The sequence below is a fragment of the Cryptomeria japonica genome, chromosome 2 (assembly GCF_030272615.1).
Source record: "Cryptomeria japonica chromosome 2, Sugi_1.0, whole genome shotgun sequence".
Classification (NCBI taxonomy): Eukaryota; Viridiplantae; Streptophyta; class Pinopsida; order Cupressales; family Cupressaceae; genus Cryptomeria; species Cryptomeria japonica.
This window is the reverse complement of record NC_081406.1, coordinates 137878427-137901823: the sequence shown is the minus strand read 5'-3', so window position 1 is coordinate 137901823 and position 23397 is coordinate 137878427. Positions and strand designations below refer to the sequence as shown.

Sequence of the window (23397 nt, the reverse complement as noted above, 5' to 3'; positions counted from 1 at the left end):
CGCCTGAAGATACATACCAGAACATCCGATGGGAAGTGACACTACCACCCAACCATGTGATTCCGAAAGGAAACCACCCCACCGTGCTGGAGATAGTAGATAACCCTCAAGCAAGCAAAATGAAACAAGAACGAAAGGACTACAAGACTCCACTTACAATCATGTGACCCAACTCACAAAACACTAGTGACTCTAAGGAGAAAGTGTCATCACATGTCTTACGGTGGATACCATGGTACAGCCTCCATAGGTCTTGGCCCCCATCCTGGGTTATCCTGGTAACCTCTCCCGAACCTCCGATTCCAACTAAGACTCATGCGGACCTTACCAATCCTCTCACGAAGACAAGGTGGTAAGTTTTCCATTCCAGGCCTTCTCACTACATTATGAGTCCTGTACTAGCACTCACCTATGTGCGAGGCACATTGTTTTATTTAACTTTTATTCTACCCTTCCCTAGTCATTTATTAGATTTTCACTTTCTTAACCAACTTCCAACAGGTTATCCTGTCACCACTTTGGGCACGGCCCCCGCTCGAAAGCCACTCTCTCTCTTAGGACACTATGGGTTAGTTCTTATCTACAGAACTCTATGGTGACATAGACAGCCATTCCCAATCTTGACCTACCTCGAATGAAAGATACATAATTAATAACCTAAGGTTGACCATTACGAACAACTCACAGTGGCTCATCTCCTTAAGGTTATACATCTAAATAACTGGCCAAGACACAGTACACAAGACATACTGACAACATGACTTAATGTACTTAGTTGTGACCACCATATGAAACAAGGTAATCTTACGTACCAACACCTGTCACAAAATTAACTTGCAACATGAATATACGTTGTCAAGACACGAAGAACAATATGGTTGGTATAACACATAATTTTACACTTATTGACAAGTTTAAGAGTTCAATTACTCTTGTTAACTACTATAGGTACGCCACCTTAATAATTTCCGTTTATACAATAGACGATGATTAAAATAGATATATATATTTCATCAAGGAAGTCTTACAATAAGACATAATACATTTCTTCATAGAATAATGTCTTTATTTTTTTTATTTTTTTTTTTTATTTTCTTTACACTAGAGTGTTACATCATTCTTCTGGAAAATATGGAGAAGTGCACTCATCAGACTCTACATGATCTAAAGGAGTATATCCTTCAGATTTGCTTTCACTCAGGGGAAAGTACCCCACAGACTCATTATCACTTAAGGGGGTATACCCCTCCGACGAGTCAGAACTTATAGCTATCGGCTTTTCTGGCGAGCACTCTAGCTTAGGTTCTTTCCCTTTTCCAATAGTAACTTCTTTAGTTGGACTCTGAGTAGGACCTTTATCAATCTCTTTTCTCTCTTCAGGAGTTGGGTTGTCCTCCACAATAGGCTTGACAAGTGTCAAAGAATCTTTCTTGACTTTTAAGTAGTGAGCATAACCTGCTACGGATTTGCGAGCTGTCTATTTGACTCGCACCATCTCTGTAACGTATCAATAGTAAACTATTACTTCCCTGACTCTCCTAGAGCAACGTCTAATAAATCTTAATAACTAGGTTTTGAACGCAACCATACATTTCTTCCATATAATAACAAGTGTGAAATTTGAACTTAAACACTATTCCACTTCTATAGTCATAACGTATTCACAACTTCTATTATATGATTTTATTTAACAATCCCTAACGATAAATAAAACATAACCATAACTATTTCATAAGAAAGACAATAACATGACATATAACAGAGATTGTAAATATTAATGAACGTAAACTAAGAAATTCCTGACCTATTTGAAGTGTTGATCAATATGCAAGACCTTAACGCCCTCTTGCTGATAAATGCGCCTTGCTTGCGATCCTTTTCACCAATACTTTCCAACTCTATCAAAGAATCAGACAAACAACTCTCTTGATACTATCAAACACTATCCTTTCTAAACAACTCTCTCTTGATATTATAAAAACACTATTCTTTCTAAACAACTCTCTTGATACTATAAAAACACTATCCTCTCTAACTCTATTCTCCTTTCTACTATCCACCGTCCTTCCTTGGATGCCACAAAATGACTTCTCTCCCTTTCCTCTCTACTCACACCCTTATTTATACTAAAAATTACTCATCGCTCCTCCTAAATCTGGGGCTTAAGTAATAGTTATTAACTAAGAGTCTTTTACCTCCAACTCTTCTTGCTCCTCCACGTAAGGAGTCCATCTCCAGTTAACTGCAGTTCTTTGTGCTCCTTGATCATGGATATAACAACTATCGGCTGGGTGGAGAGATCGATTCATTACTTCAATCCTGATGTGTTTGCAAACAGTGACTTGTGCGTTTAATCTGCCAGGTCTGGAGTCAATTAAGGTTTATGATCCAGTCTTCACCTTACGTGCCAGTCCATTCTCCTCCTAAACCGGCCAATCTACAGTTGAAGGAAATGGATTGCAGCTCGTGGAAGAGTTCGGACGTGGAGAAGTGTTTGTTTATCACTTTGGACTGCTAGAGGTGTCATTCATTACTCGCTGACTGAAGTGTAAATGCAGGAAACCTCACCTCGCTGGCTGGCTGCAGTGTTTATGGCAGAAGAGGGAGACGTGGTATGTGAAGGAGGAGGGTAGTCGGTGGTAATACCGACCCCTCCCTATATTAAGGGGGGTGGTCGATATTACCATCGACCACCATTGACCAAACTATGATCTTTAACCCCCGCCACCTCCTATAAAGTCGACTCTGATTTATTTGTTTGCTTTAATATAATTTTGTTATTATGTTTTAATAATTAATTAATAACCTTAAATTTAATATTTAAACATTAATCTTCATAGCAAATTTACTTTTAAATATATAAATATATACTTTAATTTCAAATGCTTATAACTAGTGATTTTTTTTTTTTCATATGGATTTATATTCGAACAATCGAATTATATATATATATATATATATATATATATATATAAAACTCGTTCGAAAAGGTTATTAAATATAATATATTTATAATTCCTAACTTTATACATGCATAATCCAGAAACACAATAACCCGATGGGCGATATCAACTACTGATAATATGATCACCTTATCTTAACTCCAATAACTACTTATAAGTGACTATTGCCTTTCGAGTATATTATGTCCTTACATATATTCAAACGATCGAATTGCAACCATCGAGCTAACAAGTTGATAAAATTCATATCAACTCATACCAAGATATTAATTCGTCCTTTATAAACAATATTAAGTCACTAGATCACTTGATTCTTTTTCCTCCAATTACCAAAACTACTCTTTACTCTTATAGACGTAATAAATGTAACAATTACCAATTACATACAAAAATTGGGAACACTGGACACGCAAACTGAGCAAGCATCATGCGACTTTTATAAAGATCAAACAATAAAATATGAAGACCAAACCAATTGATAGAACGACTAACTGAAGGCACTCACCCGAGTGTAACTGACTAAAAATAGGGTCAACTACTATCTCCTTCACTTCCATCAGAAAATATAAGGCACGCTCAGACCTGTGTAGCTAGGTGGAGACGATACCCCGTACCTACCCGGTACTTGTACCTGCAACATCCTGCATCACCGACCACACATGCATATATACATATATAGAAATTTTAACATACACATCGATGAAGGAGATTCATGACATTCCCTGTCTCACCGAGATGAGTGAAGGAAAAACATCCCCATGCATCCCATACACTCGCAGATACACAACACACAGTGCATAGATGAAGTAAAGCGTCAATACATAGCAATGAACCGTATAATGCCATAAAACATAAGTACATAAATACTGCAAATAAATCATATGTCTCATAATTAGATAAAACATGGAACAATGTTGTACAATTCTAAATAACCAATGATAATGTATCCACTGAGAATAATAAGAACAAAATATCAGTTCAAACGAGTAAGGGTACTACAAAGAGGACCAAAGCTCTGATACCAATTGTTATACAATTAAGAGAACCAGAAGACAACTAAGAGGTGGGGGTTGAATCCGTTTTTCAATAGATTACCATAACCTTAAGCAATTAAAACTTTAATACCAGAACCTAAAAGAATAATACCGGAATGCATAAACCAAATAAAAAAATAGTAGATATACCAATTGAGCTCAAGCAATAATTACAGAATAAATAGCATCCACAAGACACCAAGATTTGTACGTGTAAAATCCGGTAAAGGGAAAAACCATGGTGAGAAGCCTAGCCACAATTAGATAATACCTCTGTAGTAAGTATGTGATTACAATTAAGGGGCCCACACTTCCAGGAAGTCCAATAGCCTAGAGCACACTGTTCATCACAAAAGGAGCCTCATTGACTACATAAAAATCCAGACAACAATCCAAAAGAATGAATGAACTGCAATGATAGCATCTCCTATGCCCAAGTACAGTTCCGATTAAGCTCAATACCAAAAGACTAAATCCTCTTACATAAACTCAACTTGATCTCCAAGGATCGAACAAATCCTCTATCTAAATGATTATTACATTATTCGTACAGACAATCTCATAATCCCATAACCCATATATGGTCTACAATGAGATTTACATTTATATATACAGACCCTCGACTATAAACAATTATGTCGGCCACCAGACAATAAACCAATTACATAAATAATAAACATGTCAGCCTTAGACGAAACAAATAATATCCAACACATAAGAAATCCCAAAAACACATCAAGACGACCAATCCACACATTACATTAAGCCAGACCATAACCTAGATATACTGTGACCCAATTTAGGTCCACACATACTAAATAAATGATCCCAATCAGCCAAGCCTCAAACATAATCACCATCAACATCTTGAAACTTTACTAGAAGCTGCACCCACATCACTTATGCATATCACCAAAGATCTTCAACAAGGCTTTACCGGTGAAACCCTCCCCTAAACAACAAACCAAGCTTGCCAACATACAGGAAAGAATTCGATCACCAAATCAAAACCAAATTACTGAGCATGAATCAGGGTAGCATGCGTAAGACGATTCCATAAGCCAAACATATAGAAGCATATCGGATCATCATGATCTAATCCAACCAGAAACCAAACAACCTACCGGGATCAAAAGGATACCAGAAAAGCAACCAAAATAGCTAGTGTTGACATCAATGACAAAACATCAATGAAATACATAATAAATTCCACCAAATTGCAACCCTTACCGGATGAGTGTCAATTGCTAACACCCCAAAACTAAAACCAATTTCCACGTGGTTGATCAAACACCAAAATATGGCTAGGCATAATAAAAAAACCCAAGCCGACCAAAGTAACATGAGAGCTCAAATTACACAGGAAAAAGAATAATAATAAAATAAATAAATAGGTATAGACTAGGAATTAATGAAAATAAAAAATGTTGATAAATACCCAACCTATCTAGACAACAATGAGAAAAACCGACCTAGAAATGCTACATTCCAAGATCTGAAAACAACCTCTACAAGTTCAAACCAAATCTCCAATCCTTTGTCCAATCCATCCTCCAATATGCTCCAATTTTCCCCAATTTTCTAACTCTCACCCAGACAACCCTTCCTCTGCCAAAATTTTCCAAAAAATCGCTAAAAAGAAAAAACAGGAAAAAATCCCCTCTGCTGGAATTTTCTAGAATTCAAATATTTCCTTCCATAATTCCTCCTCTCGTGAAATGGAAGCTTCCTCCTTAAATTATTACATCCACAATAGTTTAATATTTATTTCTATTTTTTTATTATTATTTAATAATTTTTTATTATTATATTATATTTATTTAGTTTTCATTATATTTTTTAATTTTTATTATATTTATTTAGTTAATTGGAACAATAATATCAATTTGTTAATTAATTAATAAGTTAAAACTATACAAACACATACACACACACACATATATTATTAAATTTTTTATACACACAAACATAAGATTAAATTATTACAAGTTCAATACAACCTTATGATAAATATTTTCTAATTAAAATTTATCAAAACAATATGGCAAAATAACCAATAAGCAACACAAACACATACCCATAAACAACATGACCAAGGTCATCAAATCTACCTATGTGGCATTTCGATCAGGTAGACACTAGACAAGAGACACTTCTCTAATACCAAGTAATGGCTAAGGGTTTGAAAGATGAGCCTTATGTTATCTCCCGCAACTTCCATCAGGGTTATGTAGGCATGCTCAGACCTATGAAACTAGGTGGAGTCGATACCTCATACCTGCAACCTTGCATAACACCAAATGTTTGCAAATACATATACATATATAAAAACACTCAAATAGGTGAAAGAGAATCACAACATCACATATTTCTCACAAGTGAGTGATATGCCATCATCCCATTCACCTCCATACAATCATAGAAGGTATATAACATATAGATATTATTGAACATCATATTCATTTAACACAATCGTGAAGTAAAGGTTATCACAACACACAACATCATATTCCAAAATAGTAAATCACACCTACTAAATAACATGTAATCATGAATGAATTGGCATAAAACTCTAACATCATGATCTTGTCCTAAATATCTCATGATCCACTTTAGGAGCATAATGTATTAAATAATATCATAAAATATCTCAATCAAGAGGAATTCCATCATCAATAAGGAAGTCAAAACCACACATGAGATTCATTAGCATCTAACATAACTATCATAAGAATGATTCCTAAAGGATATTCAAATCTCTTTTTGTGATTGAATAAATTTTTACCCTTCTTTTAATTAAAAAGGTAATTCTAAAATGATTATAACTGAATTTTATAAAATAATAAATTACTTTGTCAAAACATTTATTGATATCACTAAATATAATTTCCAATAAAATTGATGACATACTTATAGGTTACTAATTCTACCAATATTAATTGAGGAAATTCATGCACCATCTTCAAGGCTGAGAGACGAGTAATCCTCCATGATTTGTACTTACACCTAAAATTCCCTTCCATATTAGCGAATACAACAAGAAATCAGAAACCCTATTCCACTAATGAGGAATATGAGTAAATGAGAGAGAATTGAAACAATAAGAAATCTAATGAATTTGGGCAACCAAGGATGAAAGTTGCCAACAAGAGCTCGTAGAATATGGATTCGAAAGGAAAGAGACCAAACTCAATGAATCAAGCTCACAATATCATGATTTCAATTTAAGACAAGAGCTCATTGTAAGGCAAATAAGAGAGCTTGAGCTTCCATCTCATTGTCTGTCCCAAAACCTATTCCCACTGTAAAAAGGAATTGCATAGCACCAGTATGGTCCCTACCAACACCTCCAATTCCTACAGATCTAGGATTTCCATGAGAGGACCCATCGGTGTTGATCTTAAGAACATTGTGAGGAAGAAGACTCTAGTGCCCATACCTGTTAATCCAAGAGGATGAATGGTGGAGAAAAGATCAAGAGTGAGAAGAATTTTTATGAAGAATATTTTCTAACTGCAACTGTTGAATCACCGTAATATCAACAGGGGTTAAATCCTCATCAAAAGAGAACCTAGCCATAAGAGTCTCCTGCAGTGAATTCAAAATTTTGTACGAAACATAATCAATAAGGTAACTTGATAATAAAATTTAGGAATAGATAAGTGTGTAACCCGATAATAAAATTTAGGAATAGATAAATTACGAGATATATATTAGTTTAGAGACTATGCTTCTAATAGGAGATATAAGAATGGTGACCATAGTTACATAAGAGAAGGATATAATAGAGATAGAAGACATAAAGGATAAAGGAGACGTAAGAAATGTACATTGCATATTGAGATAATAATATAAAGAGATCTATTTTACTATTCTAATATTGTGTTTTGTTTCAAAGAATTATTTAGGTTCAAGTTGTTCTTTTGTTTATCTATGATTATATTATATATATAGACTATTTTTTTGACTATATTATTGGTTGAAAACCTAGTAGACATTATTGAGTGTGTTTTGTTTCAAAGAATTATTTAGGTTCAAGTTGTTATTTTGTTTATCTGTGATTATATTATTTTGGTAATGCATTATCTCATTAGCAAGGTTAAATATTTATGGTTATAAATATGAGATTTGTGATTCCTTAGTGAATAGTAATTTGTATGGTTACATATTAGAATGCCCTCCATGCATTAATTTTGAAGGTTTACCAATTAAGCCTCTCATTATGAGTATAATGGCTTTGATTTTTGAATTTTCTTTAATGGTTTTGATGATGAAAATATTGATATAGTATTTAAAATATTTTTATTTCTATTATTGTTTTATTTTTCACCCTAACTTAGTATGGGTGGTGAATGTCTTGTTAAGCAAAATTGTATATTTTTGCTTTATTCCCTAGCTCAATTTAGGTGGAGGATAGTTCTTAAATAAATTATGTTATTATAATATGTGTTGGATGTTTAATTATATAGTGAGAAGACTATATCAATATTATATGACACCAAATTAACATATTTTTATTGATTAAATTAGTTAGCATTAAGGTAACATGTTTGTATTAGAGTAGGAGAAATTGGGCATCCCTATTTAGGATAGATACACATTGGAATCAATTTCTCTACTTATGCCTTGCACATCCGAAGATCACTCTACCCTTAAGTAAAATTGCACAAGAAATTAAAATTCTCTTCTTGCCACACACTCATCACAAGCTCTAGTGCTCTTCTCGACATAGGGTCCACATTCTATATTATACATTAGTGATCACCCTCTGGCACTAGATATGGGAAGTTCTCTATATGAATGTCTATGGCATATGGTGTGCAACCTATTCCACTTTGTGAGGTGTTCTTTATTCATTGTTATTCTTAGATTTATTTCTCATGTGAGTTAGTTGTTATATTCATACAATACATAGTTGGGAGTTGATATCTTGGTACATCATGAGTCATTTAAGAGTGTTCTCTAAGGTGGAATTATATTGTGATATTTGTATTAAAACCAAAAAATATCAGAGAGTAGAATGGAAGATAGGAACGACATAATATTTCAATATATTATCATTAATAGATTACACATATACAAAAAATTGTAAAATAGGTCTATAGTTCTTATTTTAATCATATTCAATAGTACATTATCATTTGGATTCCTATTTGATTTTTTTCTCTTGCTTGAAGGATTATATAAAATTGTGAAATCTTATTAATAAGACATTTTTCTAAAGATATTCAAATACACACACACACATGTATATGCATATGTATGTATATATATATATATATATATATATATATATATATATATATATATATATATATATATATATATACGTATATGTATATGTATATGTATATGTATATCTATATGTATATGTATATGTGTATGTATATGTGTATGTGTATATGTATATGTATTTCTATTTTCTTCCTATATGCAAGTTATATGCATATTATGTAATTTACAGTAATGATTAAGATAATGTACCTAGCCCTAGTAGGAATGATTGAGGGGTCTCAATGATTATCTAATCGGTAAATGATATCTTTAGTTCATTTCTTACTTTACTTGAGATTGTTATTTTAGGGCAAGAATTAGGGTATTGGAAAAGGTGAAATTACAACCATAAGAAATTTTACAATCTATATATGTGGATGATCATACAATAGTGGGTTACAATAGGAGATCGAGGACATGTTCATCTAAACTCTTCATCTACAGACAACTTGTAGAATGCCTTGGAATTGACCACCATTTCCAAATTGAAATAAAAGGAGGTCTTGACTATGTTTACAGGTTTTCTTGTTTCTTCAAGTTAATAGTTACAACTACATTGTAGAGTATATTTGTAATAATATTTGTAAATTTTTTTTGAATAGCAGGTATTGGGATAATATGAATGGTATTGGGTGTGGTAGAGAGAGCCCTTGCACAGATCTGAACACCATAGCCTTGGGTTTTCAAATTATTCGCCTAAATAGATATGGTGTCTCTTTAGGTGATATATGAAATCACTAAATATGAAAACATTTACATTAAATATGTTTGGAAAATGGTAACATAACTATAATCATTGTTTTGTTCGAATATATTATTTTGAAAAGGGTAGAGGGTCATTGTTATAATTTAACTTTCAGTTTTGGTTTCAATCTTATAAATTGAATTTATAAATAAAATCAATTTTATATCTCTAGAAATACCAAGCATTAATATTAGATATACTTTAGGTTATATTAACAAGGATGAAGTTGTTTCTAATTTAATATCATAATAGACATGTTGCAGAATTTAAATATAAAGATGGACAATTATTGTACTCAAACAATCAATCAAATGAGAAGGAGATTAGAAGCATTTTAAATTTATTTAGAGCTTCACTCATTGCATTTCCTCATGAAGAAGCTTTGGATGATGTCAAAGCCTTTTCTATTACATTTTTAAAACAAGCTCTACCAGTGATTAATAATACTAATCTTTCAAAAGAGGTATCTAGACTCATTAATAAAGAGATAAACTTTAATCTAGAGTATGGTTAGCACACCAATATGCCTAGGTTGGAAGCAAGGACTTATATTGACATATATGGAGATGCAAAGAACACAAAAAAGTAATTTTTATAGCTTGTAGCATATATATCTCTTCCTTATTCAAAACCTTAAAAAGTTTACATAAAAGATATTTTTTATTTAAATAAAACATAAAATTGGATGTTTTGAGTATGCTTGAATATCTTTCTATTTCATTTTTCCTCTCCTTGTAATTCTTTTTCATCCTAATGATGAATCACATACTGTGAATTGAAACGTTGATGGGAAAAAAATACAAACAATCGAATCCAAAAAAATTCAAAAGAATATCTTTAAAATATTTTAACACTATAACTTTGGAATTCCTGTAGTATTTTCAGTTCAAAGTTTTTATAACTAGCAAATTTGGACTTCAATATGCTCTAGTCAATGCAACAACAAGAGATTCAAATTCTCTCAAGGTAATTTTTTTCTGGTTATGCAAGATATTCTCTTAGTCTGAAGCTTAAATGATCTAAAATATACTCTATAGTTGAATAATTATAAAATCGTGTTAATTGACCAATGTGTCTACATTTTAGATGGTGGATAGAGTCTGGTCTAGCTAAACTAGAGTTCTCTCCCCTTCGTCATGTGGAATATTACTTCTCCGTAGCTACAGTATGTGTTGAGACTACATACTCAAATTTTAGAATTTGGTTTGCAAAGATGTCCACATTTGCCACAATTTTGGATGATATTTAGGACACTTATGGAAATTTAGATGAAATTAAACTCTTCACACAATCCATTAAGAGGTATGTATTTAATTATATTGGTGAATTTGGATGAGTTAAAGGAAGATAGTAAAAGGTATGCATGCTAAAAACATAGTTATTTTATGTAGACACCATGGTGTCCATCTAAACAACTAATAGATTGATGAAAACATATCATATTTTTTTTTAAATAAACATTAATTGATCTAGCTTTCCACATTTCTTATATAATTTCCAAAACATATTTCTTTAGACATCAATAATGTAAATGTTGTTCAATTTACAATTCAATATGCAAGATGTATTCTAATTTGTATTCTCTATATCTATGTATTATCTATCTTTATTATAAATCTGACTATCTTCTTTGTTTGACAGGTGAGAGAAGTATTTATCGATTTCAATATCCTCTTCACAAATATCAATTGATATATATATGCAAGAGGGGAGGATCAAGCAGTGCCTTGACCGGTCATGTCTTATGGACATGACCGATCAAGACACTACTTGATCGCACCCTTTGATATATACTATCAATCAGTGTTTATTTAATTACCAGCCTGATACTAATCGGGTTCCACGTAACTTAGTGTACATAGCAATTGGTATTCATGATGTATGCCAAACAGTGTTTGTGTGGCATATTAACTGATGTAAATTGGTGTCTAAGTTAACCGACATTGATCACTAACTAAAGGTTATATATGTCAAGCGGTGCATACTTTGCCACTCGATAACAACTCGATAATCATTAATTGTTAATTGCTGGGAACATATCCGATATAAATCAGAATACATGGTTAACCCAATAACCATTGGTGATCACCGATATGCCATGCTATAATATGATTATCGATATTGATCAACTAAGTAGATTTGATATATAAATGAGGAATGATTATCAAATGAAATAGCTTGAAGTTTTCTTGATGGTTTATTGATAGGATAAATGATTGAATGAGAGACTTAATTTATCTCTCATTCAATCATTTATCTTACTGAAGCTACCATGCATTAACACTCCCTCTTAGCTAGGTAAGATAAATGAGAGCAGTGTATCAAGCAATACAATTCAAATGATAGTCAACATTCTTTACACAATCTAACTTTCTAGGAAATCATATCACCTAATCACATGATATGAAGTATCACCTAAACATGTGATACAAAATGTCCATCACATCAATCTTGTGATGATAGGATATCACCTTAGCATGTGATATCAGTATTGCCTAAGCACACAATACTTAAGGATAATCATATGAGAAAATATTCAATTCTCATCTTTATCCAAGTTGTGGTAGGTGCACTAACATCTCATATAAATATTTTACCACAACACAATCACGGCTAATCCATGACACACCAGAGATCCTACATGATAACTGGTTTGGACATTATAAGATCCTCACCTTATAATGTCTCCATACAAGTGTTCATTATCTTGAGAGATCGTCACCTCTTAGATATGAACCTAGGGGATAAAATTCAAAGTGTCCTATCATGACAAAGAAGTTTACACATTAAAAATCTTATTGATATGTTAATACAGATTACAAAGAAAATTACCTTTCTATCATACCTAAACCTTCTCTGAAGTGATCAACCTTCACTCTGGAAAGAGATTTGGTCAGAATATCTGTCATTTGATCTCTTGTACAAACATATTCTAATTGAATCACATTTCTATCTATCATATCTCACACATAGTGGTATGGGATCTCAATATGCTTGGATCTATCATGGAACACTCGATTAACTAAAAATTTTATGCAGATCTAATTGTCCCAATGTATAATAGTGGGTTTCATAGGTTCTCCAAACAACCCCACAAGCAACTTCCTAAGCCATACTACCTCTCAAGCAGCCATAGAAGTTGCAATGTATTCTGCCTCGGTGGAGCTTTGAGCTATAGAGGACTGCTTCCTGCTAATCCAAGATATCATGGTTGAACCTAGACTGAAGCAACACCCTAAAGTGCTTTTTTCGTCAGTTACACTTCCATCCCAATCTGAATCAGTAAACTGATGTAGGTTTATATCAACTTTCTCATATTTGAGACCACGGTCTAGGGTACCTTGTAGATATCTCATGATGTACTTTACTGCAACTAGGTTTATCTCATTAGGTTCACACATGAACTAACTTAAGGCATTAACTGCATAATAGATATTTGGCCTTGTATTCACCAGGTACATCAGGGACCTAATCATCTGTCTATATTGAGTAGAGTATGTGGGTTGTGACTTTGGTGCTTGTTAGGTACCGGAGACAACTAAGAGGGGTGGGGAGGGGGGGCGTGAATCAATTGTCCAATAAATTCAAACCAAAATTAACTTAACCAAAACTTAATTCTTAATACCGGTAAACCAAACTTTATGCCAGTAGACAGTTTATCAGTTAATTGCAGTACCGGTAAAGATTAATGCATGAAACAAAAAGACAATGACATCCACAACACATAACACCAATATTTGTACATGGAAACCTTGTAAGGGGAAAAACCATAGTGGGAAACCTTACCCACGATTAGATGATACTACTGCAGATAGTATGTGTGTACAATATGGGGTCTGCACATGCAGAAAGGCCAAGCGCCTAGAGCTCACTGCTCAATCACAAATGAGAGTCACATTGACTAAAGTTGGATGATAAAATCCAATGACAATGTACTACTCAAAATAGCATCTTCTTATGCTGGATTCAGTATTGGTTTAGCTCTGATATGCCTTCTTCAAACCTTCCTTCAATCTTGAACGATGTCTATGTGTATGTCTCTGCTAATATTCACATATACCTTATTACAATTTATTCCTTGCATATTGATCTCACAAATGAGACCTTACATTTATACCATAACCTAAGACCAATTGAGTAGGTCGGCTCACTAAAAGATATTACAATAAAATCAATTACAAATGAAACAATATTCGATGCATGATGTGGGCTTAATGCATTTACAATAACAACAAATCATCTCCATGACGTGTCATGCTGATCTGGAATAGATAAGTCTGTCGGTGTATATCCTGGACCTATTTGCCGGTAACAACAAATATGAAAACTCAAATATACTAATGAACAAATAACCAAGACAAAGTATCCAAATGATGTCTTCGACATAACCAAGTATTCTCCAAGTGATTCCAAGTGTCGGTGAGTAATATATCCTATCGATGAGCCAAATACCAGTGATTGTGCATAAGTCACTTGCTTGCCGGTGAACATAACCAAATCTCCAAGTTCTGACAAGTAATGATAAGTGTTGACATCAATGACAAAACCATATCAACATATCCAAAATACCAACAATCTCCCCCTTGGCATTGATGGCAACACACGATGGAAAAACCATCAAAGTGCCAAAACAGAAATGCCAAAAACCAAAAACCAACAATCTCCCAAAGAGATCATAACCAGAAATCATAATATCTCTCCAAAGTAATAATCTCTCCCCCTAGGAATAATATGTGTTTTCAAAAGTGTTTTTCCATATCTATCTCTCCCCCTTTGACATCAAATGCCAAAGCAATACAAAAAATAGGTTCAAATACAAAATACCAACTCAGTACAAAATACCAACTACTCCCCCTGAGAAGTAGTTCTCCTCATCAAAGATGGAATACAATATTTCTTTGTTAATTATGTCGCTTGATGACAAACATCAACTGTCTAAGTCTCTACCAGTGGGGGTATAACCCCAAGCTGATCTCTGAGATATTTAAAAGTCTCTTTAGGAAAAGGATTAGTAAAAATATCTGCAATCTGCTCTTTAGTATTCACATAAACCAACTTCACTTCTTTTACTTCAACATTCTCTTTTAGAAAATTCAATTTGATAGAAACATGTTTAGTTTTAGAATGTAGTACCGGATTCTTAGATATATCAATTGTTGTTGCATTATCACAGTAAATAGTTATAGGTTTCTTGCATTTTACCTTTATGTCCTTCAACATTTTCTTAAGACATAATACTTGTGTGCAATTAGTTGCTGCTGCAACATATTCTAATTTTGTTGTTGATAAAGATGTGCAACTTTGTTTCTTACTCAACCAAGAAATTAATCTGCTACCAAGAAAAAATGCTCCTCCGATGGTTCTTTTTCTGTCATCTACATCTCCTGTCCAGTTTGCATCTGTGTATGCACATAATTCAAAGTTTTCATCTCTAGGATACCATAAGTCAAGATTTGTAGTGCCTTGTAAGTAGCGAAAAATCCTTTTTACTATTGATTCATGATTTTCTTTAGGATTACTCTGAAATATTGAAACAATACATATTGTATTCATAATATCATGTCTTGTTTGTGTCAAATACAGTAAACCTCCTATCATAGACTTGTACCTAGTTGGATTAACAGGTATTAATTCATCCCTTAGTGATAATTTGTCAGTTGTAGTCATAGTTGTGCTTACCGGTTTAGAGTTATCCATTCCAAATTTCTTTAGTAACTCCTTCAAGTACTTAGTTTGACTCGAGAATATACCTTTATCAGTCTGTGAAATCTGCAATCCTAAAAAGAATTTTATCTCTCCAGTCATAGACATTTCAAATTCTTGTTGCATTTAATTAGAAAAGTCTTTACATAATCCATCTTCACCTTCAAAGATTATATCATCAACAAAAACTTCTATAACCAAGATGTCATCATTAGTCACTTTGTAGTACAAGTTGTTGTCGGCATTACCTTTAGAAAAGCCAATCTTCAAAAGATATTTATCCAATCTAGCATACCAATCTCTTGGAGCTTGCTTCAATCCATACAAAGCTTTCCTTAACCTGCAAACCATATCTTTGTCATCTGCCAAAGAAAATCCATCAGGTTGTTCAATATAAACTTCTTCTTCAAGATCTCCATTCATAAATGCACATTTAATATCCATTTGATATACTTTATAGTTCTTGTGTGCTGCAAAAGCCAAGAATAATCTGATTGCCTCAATTCTAGCTATCGGTGCAAAGGTTTCATTATAATCAATTCCTTCTTTCTGTGAATATCCCTTACACACTAGTCTTACTTTGTTTCTGATTACCTTACCATATTCATTAAGTTTGTTTTTGAATACCCATTTTGTTCCAATTACATTTTTGTCTTTAGGCCAGAGAACTAATGTCCATGTGTTATTCTTTTCAATTTGTTCTAATTCTTCTTCCATAGCTTTAATCTAGTGTTTATCTTCACATGCCTCATTAACTAATGCTAGTTCAATTTGAGAAATAAGACATACCTCTTCATTTCCCAGTCTTCCTCTAGTCATAAATCCTTGATATTTGTTCCCAATTATCTAATCTTCAGAGTGGTTCAATCTTACATACCAGGGTGTCTTTGTTTGCTACTGTTCCTTAGTTACTGTGGAATTTTCAGATGATACCAGTGTAACTGGGTCTTCATTCTGTACCGATGTGGGTTCATTTGTCAGTATCTCTATTGCCGGTTCAGAGTCTAAATACCTTGAAGTTCCTCTAAATTGTTCATCAATCTTCACATTTGTACTCTCAACAATTTTCTGCAATCTCTTGTTAAAACATCTATATGTCATGCTCTTAGATGAATAACTAAGAAATATTCCTTCATCACTTCTAGGATCAAATTTTCCAATATACTCATCTCTTCTAATATAGCATTTGCTTCCAAATATTCTAAAATATTTAAGAGTAGGAGTAATGCCAAACCATAGTTCATGAGGGGTCTTATCGGTTTCACCTTTGATGTGAACTTTGTTGAATGTGTAGACCGTTGTACTTACTGCCTCTCTCCAATATACATGTGGTAGATTTGCTTCTGATAACATACTTCTAGATGCATCCAGGATAGTTCTATTTTTCCTTTCTACAACTCCATTTTGCTGAGGTGTTCGGGGTGTTGATAACTATCTTCTGATCCCATTCACTTCACATAATGTATTAAATTCCTTAGATGTGAATTCACCTCCTTGATTTGATCTCAAACATTTAATTCTCTTACCGGTTTCATTTTATACCATTTCCTTGAATAGTTTGAATTTCCCAAGTGCTTCTAATTTCTCCCTGAGAAAAGTAACCCAACATATTCTAGAATAGTCATCAATGATTAGCATAAAATATATATCTCCTTGTAAGCTTCTAGTTCTTGCTAGACCACATAAATCAGTTTTAATTAAGTCAAGAGCATTATTGGATTTTTCTAGAATATTCTTAAAAGATGCTCTAACTTTCTTTCCAAATTGACATTCCTTACATACCAGATTGTGAGGTTTAACAATTCTAGGAAAATCCCTTACTACTTTAGTTGTATTGATTTTCACAATGCAATCAAAATTTACATGACAGAGTCTCTTATGCAATAACCAACTTTCATCAATATGTGCAATCAAGCATGTCTTTTCACTATTATTCAAATGAAAGATATTACCTCTAGTTCGAGTATCGATCACAATTTCCAAACCAGTTCTGTTCATGATTTTGAATTTACCATTCTTGAATTGTAACTGAAATCCTTTTTCAACTAATTGACCAACACTCAAAAGATTATGCTTTAAAACCTCAACATAGTAAACATTATCAATATTGTGCTTACCATCAAAATATATAGTGCCTTTTCCTTTGATCAAACAAGATTTATCATCTCCAAATCTCACTAGACCTCCATTGTATTCCTGAAAGTTTAAGAATTTACTTTTATCACCAGTCATATGATGTGAACATCCTGAATAAATGATCCATTCATCCTTATCTTCAATTTTAGCTGTCAGGGCCTTTTCTACGGGTTGAACAGTAGGTGTCGGTTGATCTTCTGTTATAACAACAAAAACCCATCCATATCAAAATCATCAGTGACTCCTTCATCAGCAAGATAACAAGATTTGTCTCTATTCTTCTTGAATATGTATCTCTGATATTCAGGGTTAGGCTTGTATGTTCTTCTAGCTTCTTCTTGCAATCATGCATGTCTTTTAGGACACCTTGATGCCATATGACAAATCTTATTGCAGTTAAAACATTTAAAGGGTGCTTTACCTTCATACTTACTTCCAACAAGACCTTTAGGCATTTTCCTTGCAAATAGTGCTTCAAGTTCTTCAAGTTCTTCATTTGCTCTCCAACTTTCTTCAAGCTCTCTTGCATAAAAGGCTTTCCAATCAGATTTGTCAAATGATGATGATGATACAGATGATGTTGATGCCTTAAAAGCCAAGTCTGTCTTTATAGTAGCAACAAGACCAAATTCCTTAATTTCAAAAGTTGAAAGTTTTAATGTATCTCTAGTTACTGATGTATTAGGCATTTCTCTTAATTCATTTATAGTAGTAACTTTCATTTTATATGCCGGTGGAAATCCTCTTAAAACTTTTGAAACAATTTCATCTTCACTTAAGGTTCCTCCACAACATTTAATACCCAAAACAATTTCATTTACTCTTTCTCTAAAAGCAGAAATCCTTTCATCTTCTTCCATTTTCATATTTTCATACCTGACCCAGAAGCTTTCAAGTTTTACAATTTTGACTGTGGAATCTCCTTCATTCAATGTTTCCAAATGGTCCCAAATAGCTTTAGTAGTAGACCTATCTGACAGTCCCATGAATTGCTGATCTGACAATGTGCTCAAAAGTGCTTCTCTTGCTTTGCAATCATTTTCCTCATCTTTGGCTATATTTGGTGGATTAGGCTGACCTTAAGTAGGAGCATTATAACCATTCTTTGTAACTTCTCGGATGTCCTTTCCAATGCAATTCAAGTGATTCTCCATCCTGATCTTCCATATGCCATAGTTGGTTCCATCAAGTTTAGGATTGTCTGATAGTTCTAATACTTAATGTGAAGTACAGATGCCAATAGCTAATAATATGAGAGGAGGGGGGGTGAATCATAAAAACTTAAACTTCCATAACATCAATAGATTCAACCTCGGTAACTTATACTTCAACAGCTTAACCAAAACTGCTAAACATGCAAGCTCATAAACACATAATCATCATAACACTCATAACGCTAGATTTAACATGGAAACCCAAATAGGGAAAAACCACTGTGGGATTTCGGACCCCCTAAGAAATATACTCTTCTAGAGTATGCTCAGTTAAAAGAAAATCCTGTTAAAGATTACAAACACATTGCTAGATGTGACCCGGTTAAGGGATTTCCCTCAGACCTGTTAGGATATTCACTTTGTTAGAAGTGACCTTGTCAAAGGATTTCAAACACTCATTTAGAATGTTACCTTGCTAGAGGGTTTACATATAAGACTGTTAAGTCCACTCGGTTAAGAGATTTTCTGTCACTTACAAAATAATAGTAATAAAAATCTATCTGCAACTTCACATCTAAAATGCTAAAGAAAATTATTATTTGCTCAAAACAATCTAGTCATAGGACTTATCTTGTCCCTCTACTGGGCTCTCTACTCTGTTATTCAAACAAGTCTTCAAGCTTTTGTTCTCGGTAATCACTATGCAGCATCCATGTGCATACACTTGCCCACATATATTGTTTATTAACAATTTCTTATTTATAAACAATTGCTAACCGCTTAATCTCCTTGATCACATTTCCCATGATCAATCTTAGCCATCAGATCTTCAAACTTGACCAGGTTCAATGTATCCTTCGATCTGAAAATGTTTTACCTTACCTCAGGACTTGCATTGCCTTCTTGGAACTTGCATAAGGTTATTGCAGTTCAATCTACACTGTAGATCTTCCTGCCGATTTTTCTTTACCATAGATCCTTAACAAACTTCATGCGCGGCATTCCAATCATTTATACATCTCCAGCTAATCATTGTCCTTCATTAAATAATGCTTTTATCCATCCCATGTGCACTGTCATAACTCGGTTGCAACTTGGTAAATACTAAACTTTACTCGGTAGACATTCCGGCTTCATTAACCGATATCGATAACCTTAGGGTTTACCGACTAGGTTCCTCAGGGTTTACTGACTAGGTTCTTTGCTCGGTAACATAGTATAGTATAAACCCTACAATCAATCAACATATGTAGAATATCAAAACAATCTAAACATCATGATCTCATCATTTTCTAACTCGGTAATAGTTGAACATTGAATAACTTATTCCTCCCTTTATTCATCACATTCTTTTTGTGTCTTTTATCGACATCTTAATTCTCTTCTAATCAATCTTCTCAAGATATGGCAACATCATACTGAATCAGATAATCAATTTCTTGACATCAATGACAAAATAATGTTATAAAGATAGTTATCATCCTTCTTCAGTTATATCAATAATCTCCAACAACCTTCTCAATATCCTTATTGAATATCAACAATCTCCTAATATTGAAATGCCAATAATCTTTCTTACTGTAATGCCAACAATCTCCCCCTTTGGCATTGATGGAAAAACCAACTTTTAAATGGTAATACCAACAAGATATTCAAATTGATTCGGATTCAAATTGTTGTTAGACTTCTCCTATTATCCTTGAGCTATTAAAATCTTCTGAAGTCTTCTTCCTTCTTCATTAGGCTTCTGAGTTGTTGACTTGCATTTAGTCTTCTCCATTTTTGCAATCTTCTCCCCCTATCATTAATCTTCTTTTATTTTCATCATTCAGGGCTTTACCATTCAGTCAACCATTTAGTCTTCCAGCCAAACCATTTATAGTCTTCTCCTGCTTTGACAATAATGCCAAAAAAGTAAAAAGAACTAAATCATGATTGCTTCCTCTGTGAAGTGATTTGCCTTGCTGTGTAACATCTTAGTCTCAGTCAGATCAACTTGTCTCTATTCAAAATTTCCTACACAACTTTAGAAAACCTTCTAAAGTGCATAAATCAACATCAATCCACACATAATATTCTATAGATTCATCGAATTGATGCTTTCACTGAACTCGGTCAGTGAGTAGAAGATAGGGGTAGGACCCCTAACTTGCTTCTGAGATACTCAAAAGTGTCCCTTGGCAATGGCTTTGTGAAGATATCTGCTAATTGCTCTTTTGAACTGATATATTCTTGCACAACTTTCTTCTCTTGAACTTCTTCTCTAAGATAATGATACTTTATAGATATATGCTTTGTCTTAGAGTGCATCACTGGATTCTTTGAAATGTTAATGTCACTAGTATTATCACAGAATATAGTTACTGGCTTGGTAACTTTCTCATTTATACCTTCCAACAATTGTTTTATCCATGCTATATTGGTACAGTTGAATGCTACAACAACGTATTCAGCTTCTGTTGTTGACTATGAAATACATCTTTGTTTCTTGCTAAGCCAACTTACAAGTCTTTCTCCTAAAAAGAAAGCTCCACCACTTGTTCTTTTACTGTCATCTATGTTGTCTGCCCAATCAGCATCAGTATAAAATTTTAAATCAAAATTATTCCTCTTTTCATATACTAAGCCATAATCTTCAGTGCCTCTCAAGTATCTGAAAATTCTCTTGATTGTTGTCATATGTGTCTCCTTGGGATTTGCAAAGAATCTTGCTACAATACCTACTGCATGTGCTATATTTGGTCTACTATGCACAACATATTGTAATTTTCCAATCATAGATCAGTAAAGTGTCTCATCAACAGATGCAGATTCATCATTCTTTGATAATTTACAGTTAGTAGTCATAGGAGTACTTACTAGTTTAGAATCCTCCATTCCAAATTTCTTCAAGATTTCCTTTATGTACTTGGATTGAGTAATGAAAATCTCATCTTTCATTTGCAATATCTGTAAACCTATAAAATACTTTATCTCACTGATTAGTGACATCTCAAATTCTTTGCACATTTCATTTTCAAAATTCTTGCATAAGGAGTCGTTACCACAAAATATAATGTCATTAACAAATATGGCTGAGATCAGTATTCCATTGTCCTCGTCTTTCTTCATGCACATATTTTTGTTTACACTTGTCCTTATAAAACCAATCTTGATTAACTAAAAGTGCAGTCTTTCATACCATGCTCTAGGTGCTTGTTTCAGACCATATAAAGCTTTGTTCAATTTGCATATTGTTAGGCCCAATATGGAAAGCTAATGTACTGAGAGGGGAGGGGTGAATCAGTACTCCAAAACTTTTCTTTTATAATAACCTTACTGTTATGCATAAATAGAATAGTGCAGTAACATAAAATAAAGTTAAAACAAATAGATAACAATCATACATGATTCACTCCATACAGAGAAACTCTTGGTTAGACAGAAAAACTATGTTGGGGATGGCACCCACAACTTCACTACTGCAATAATAAAGATGCTCGGTTAGAGCTACATGTTTAGCTATTTATGATAGCTTACCCTGTTAGGAGTAATAAGATCTATTAGATCTACCTTGCTAAAGGATTTCACAATATTATTCTGAATGCTGCACTTGGTTAGAGGCTTTACAATTTATAGACTTGGTTAGAGTCTTTTACCCTGTTAAAGGTTTCTCTTTCAACTTCACAATATTACAATAAAATCATTACAAACATCTGAAATGTTATAGCAGATTCTATGTGCTCAGAATAAGATTACCTTGCTTATAGCATACCTCAGTAACCCATATAGTAACTCGGTAAACCCTTATGTTTACTTTGTTCTTTGACTGTTCTCTGAAAACCTTCTCGATGACCTTTGTGTCTCTGTAACAGTCTTCCTTCATACATATATGCACACACCTTGTTCTTAATCCATGTTATATAAATAGATCTCTTAAAATGGTGATCCAATTCATTGCTTTGATCTTACAAACAAGATTCCTCAAATGAATAACTAAACAAAATATTTCATTGGTTAGATTGTCCTTGTAATCACACACAATCTTCTAGTGCAATTTCCAATGTAATAATGGTTCGATGTGCCTCGATCTTGTAACATGTTTTCATATGCATGTCCAGGTTCAATGTATCTAGTAACACATTTCACTTGGTGAGTATCAACTTGGTGTGTTAACTTTACTGCTCAGTAGTCTCAAAAAGATACTCGGTAGACAGCTTCGATGTATACTGTGTTCTGTGACTGCTTTCTTCTGTAACCAACTAGACTGTGCATACTGACTTCTCTGTTTATACTGACTGCATGATTTGGTAGTGCTAACCAACTAGAATATATAGTATGACTTTGAATGTATAAAAACTGATGGCAACTTGATAAGTAGTAACAATCTCCCCTTTTGACATTAGTTG

General features: G+C 33.4%; 1 pseudogene; it reads left to right on the top strand.

Moving 5' to 3' along the window:
- The first annotated feature begins 2552 nt into the window (after nt 1–2552).
- The window catches only part of LOC131073198 (alpha pinene synthase, chloroplastic-like), a 77718-nt pseudogene continuing 56873 nt past the window's right edge, over nt 2553–23397 (top strand).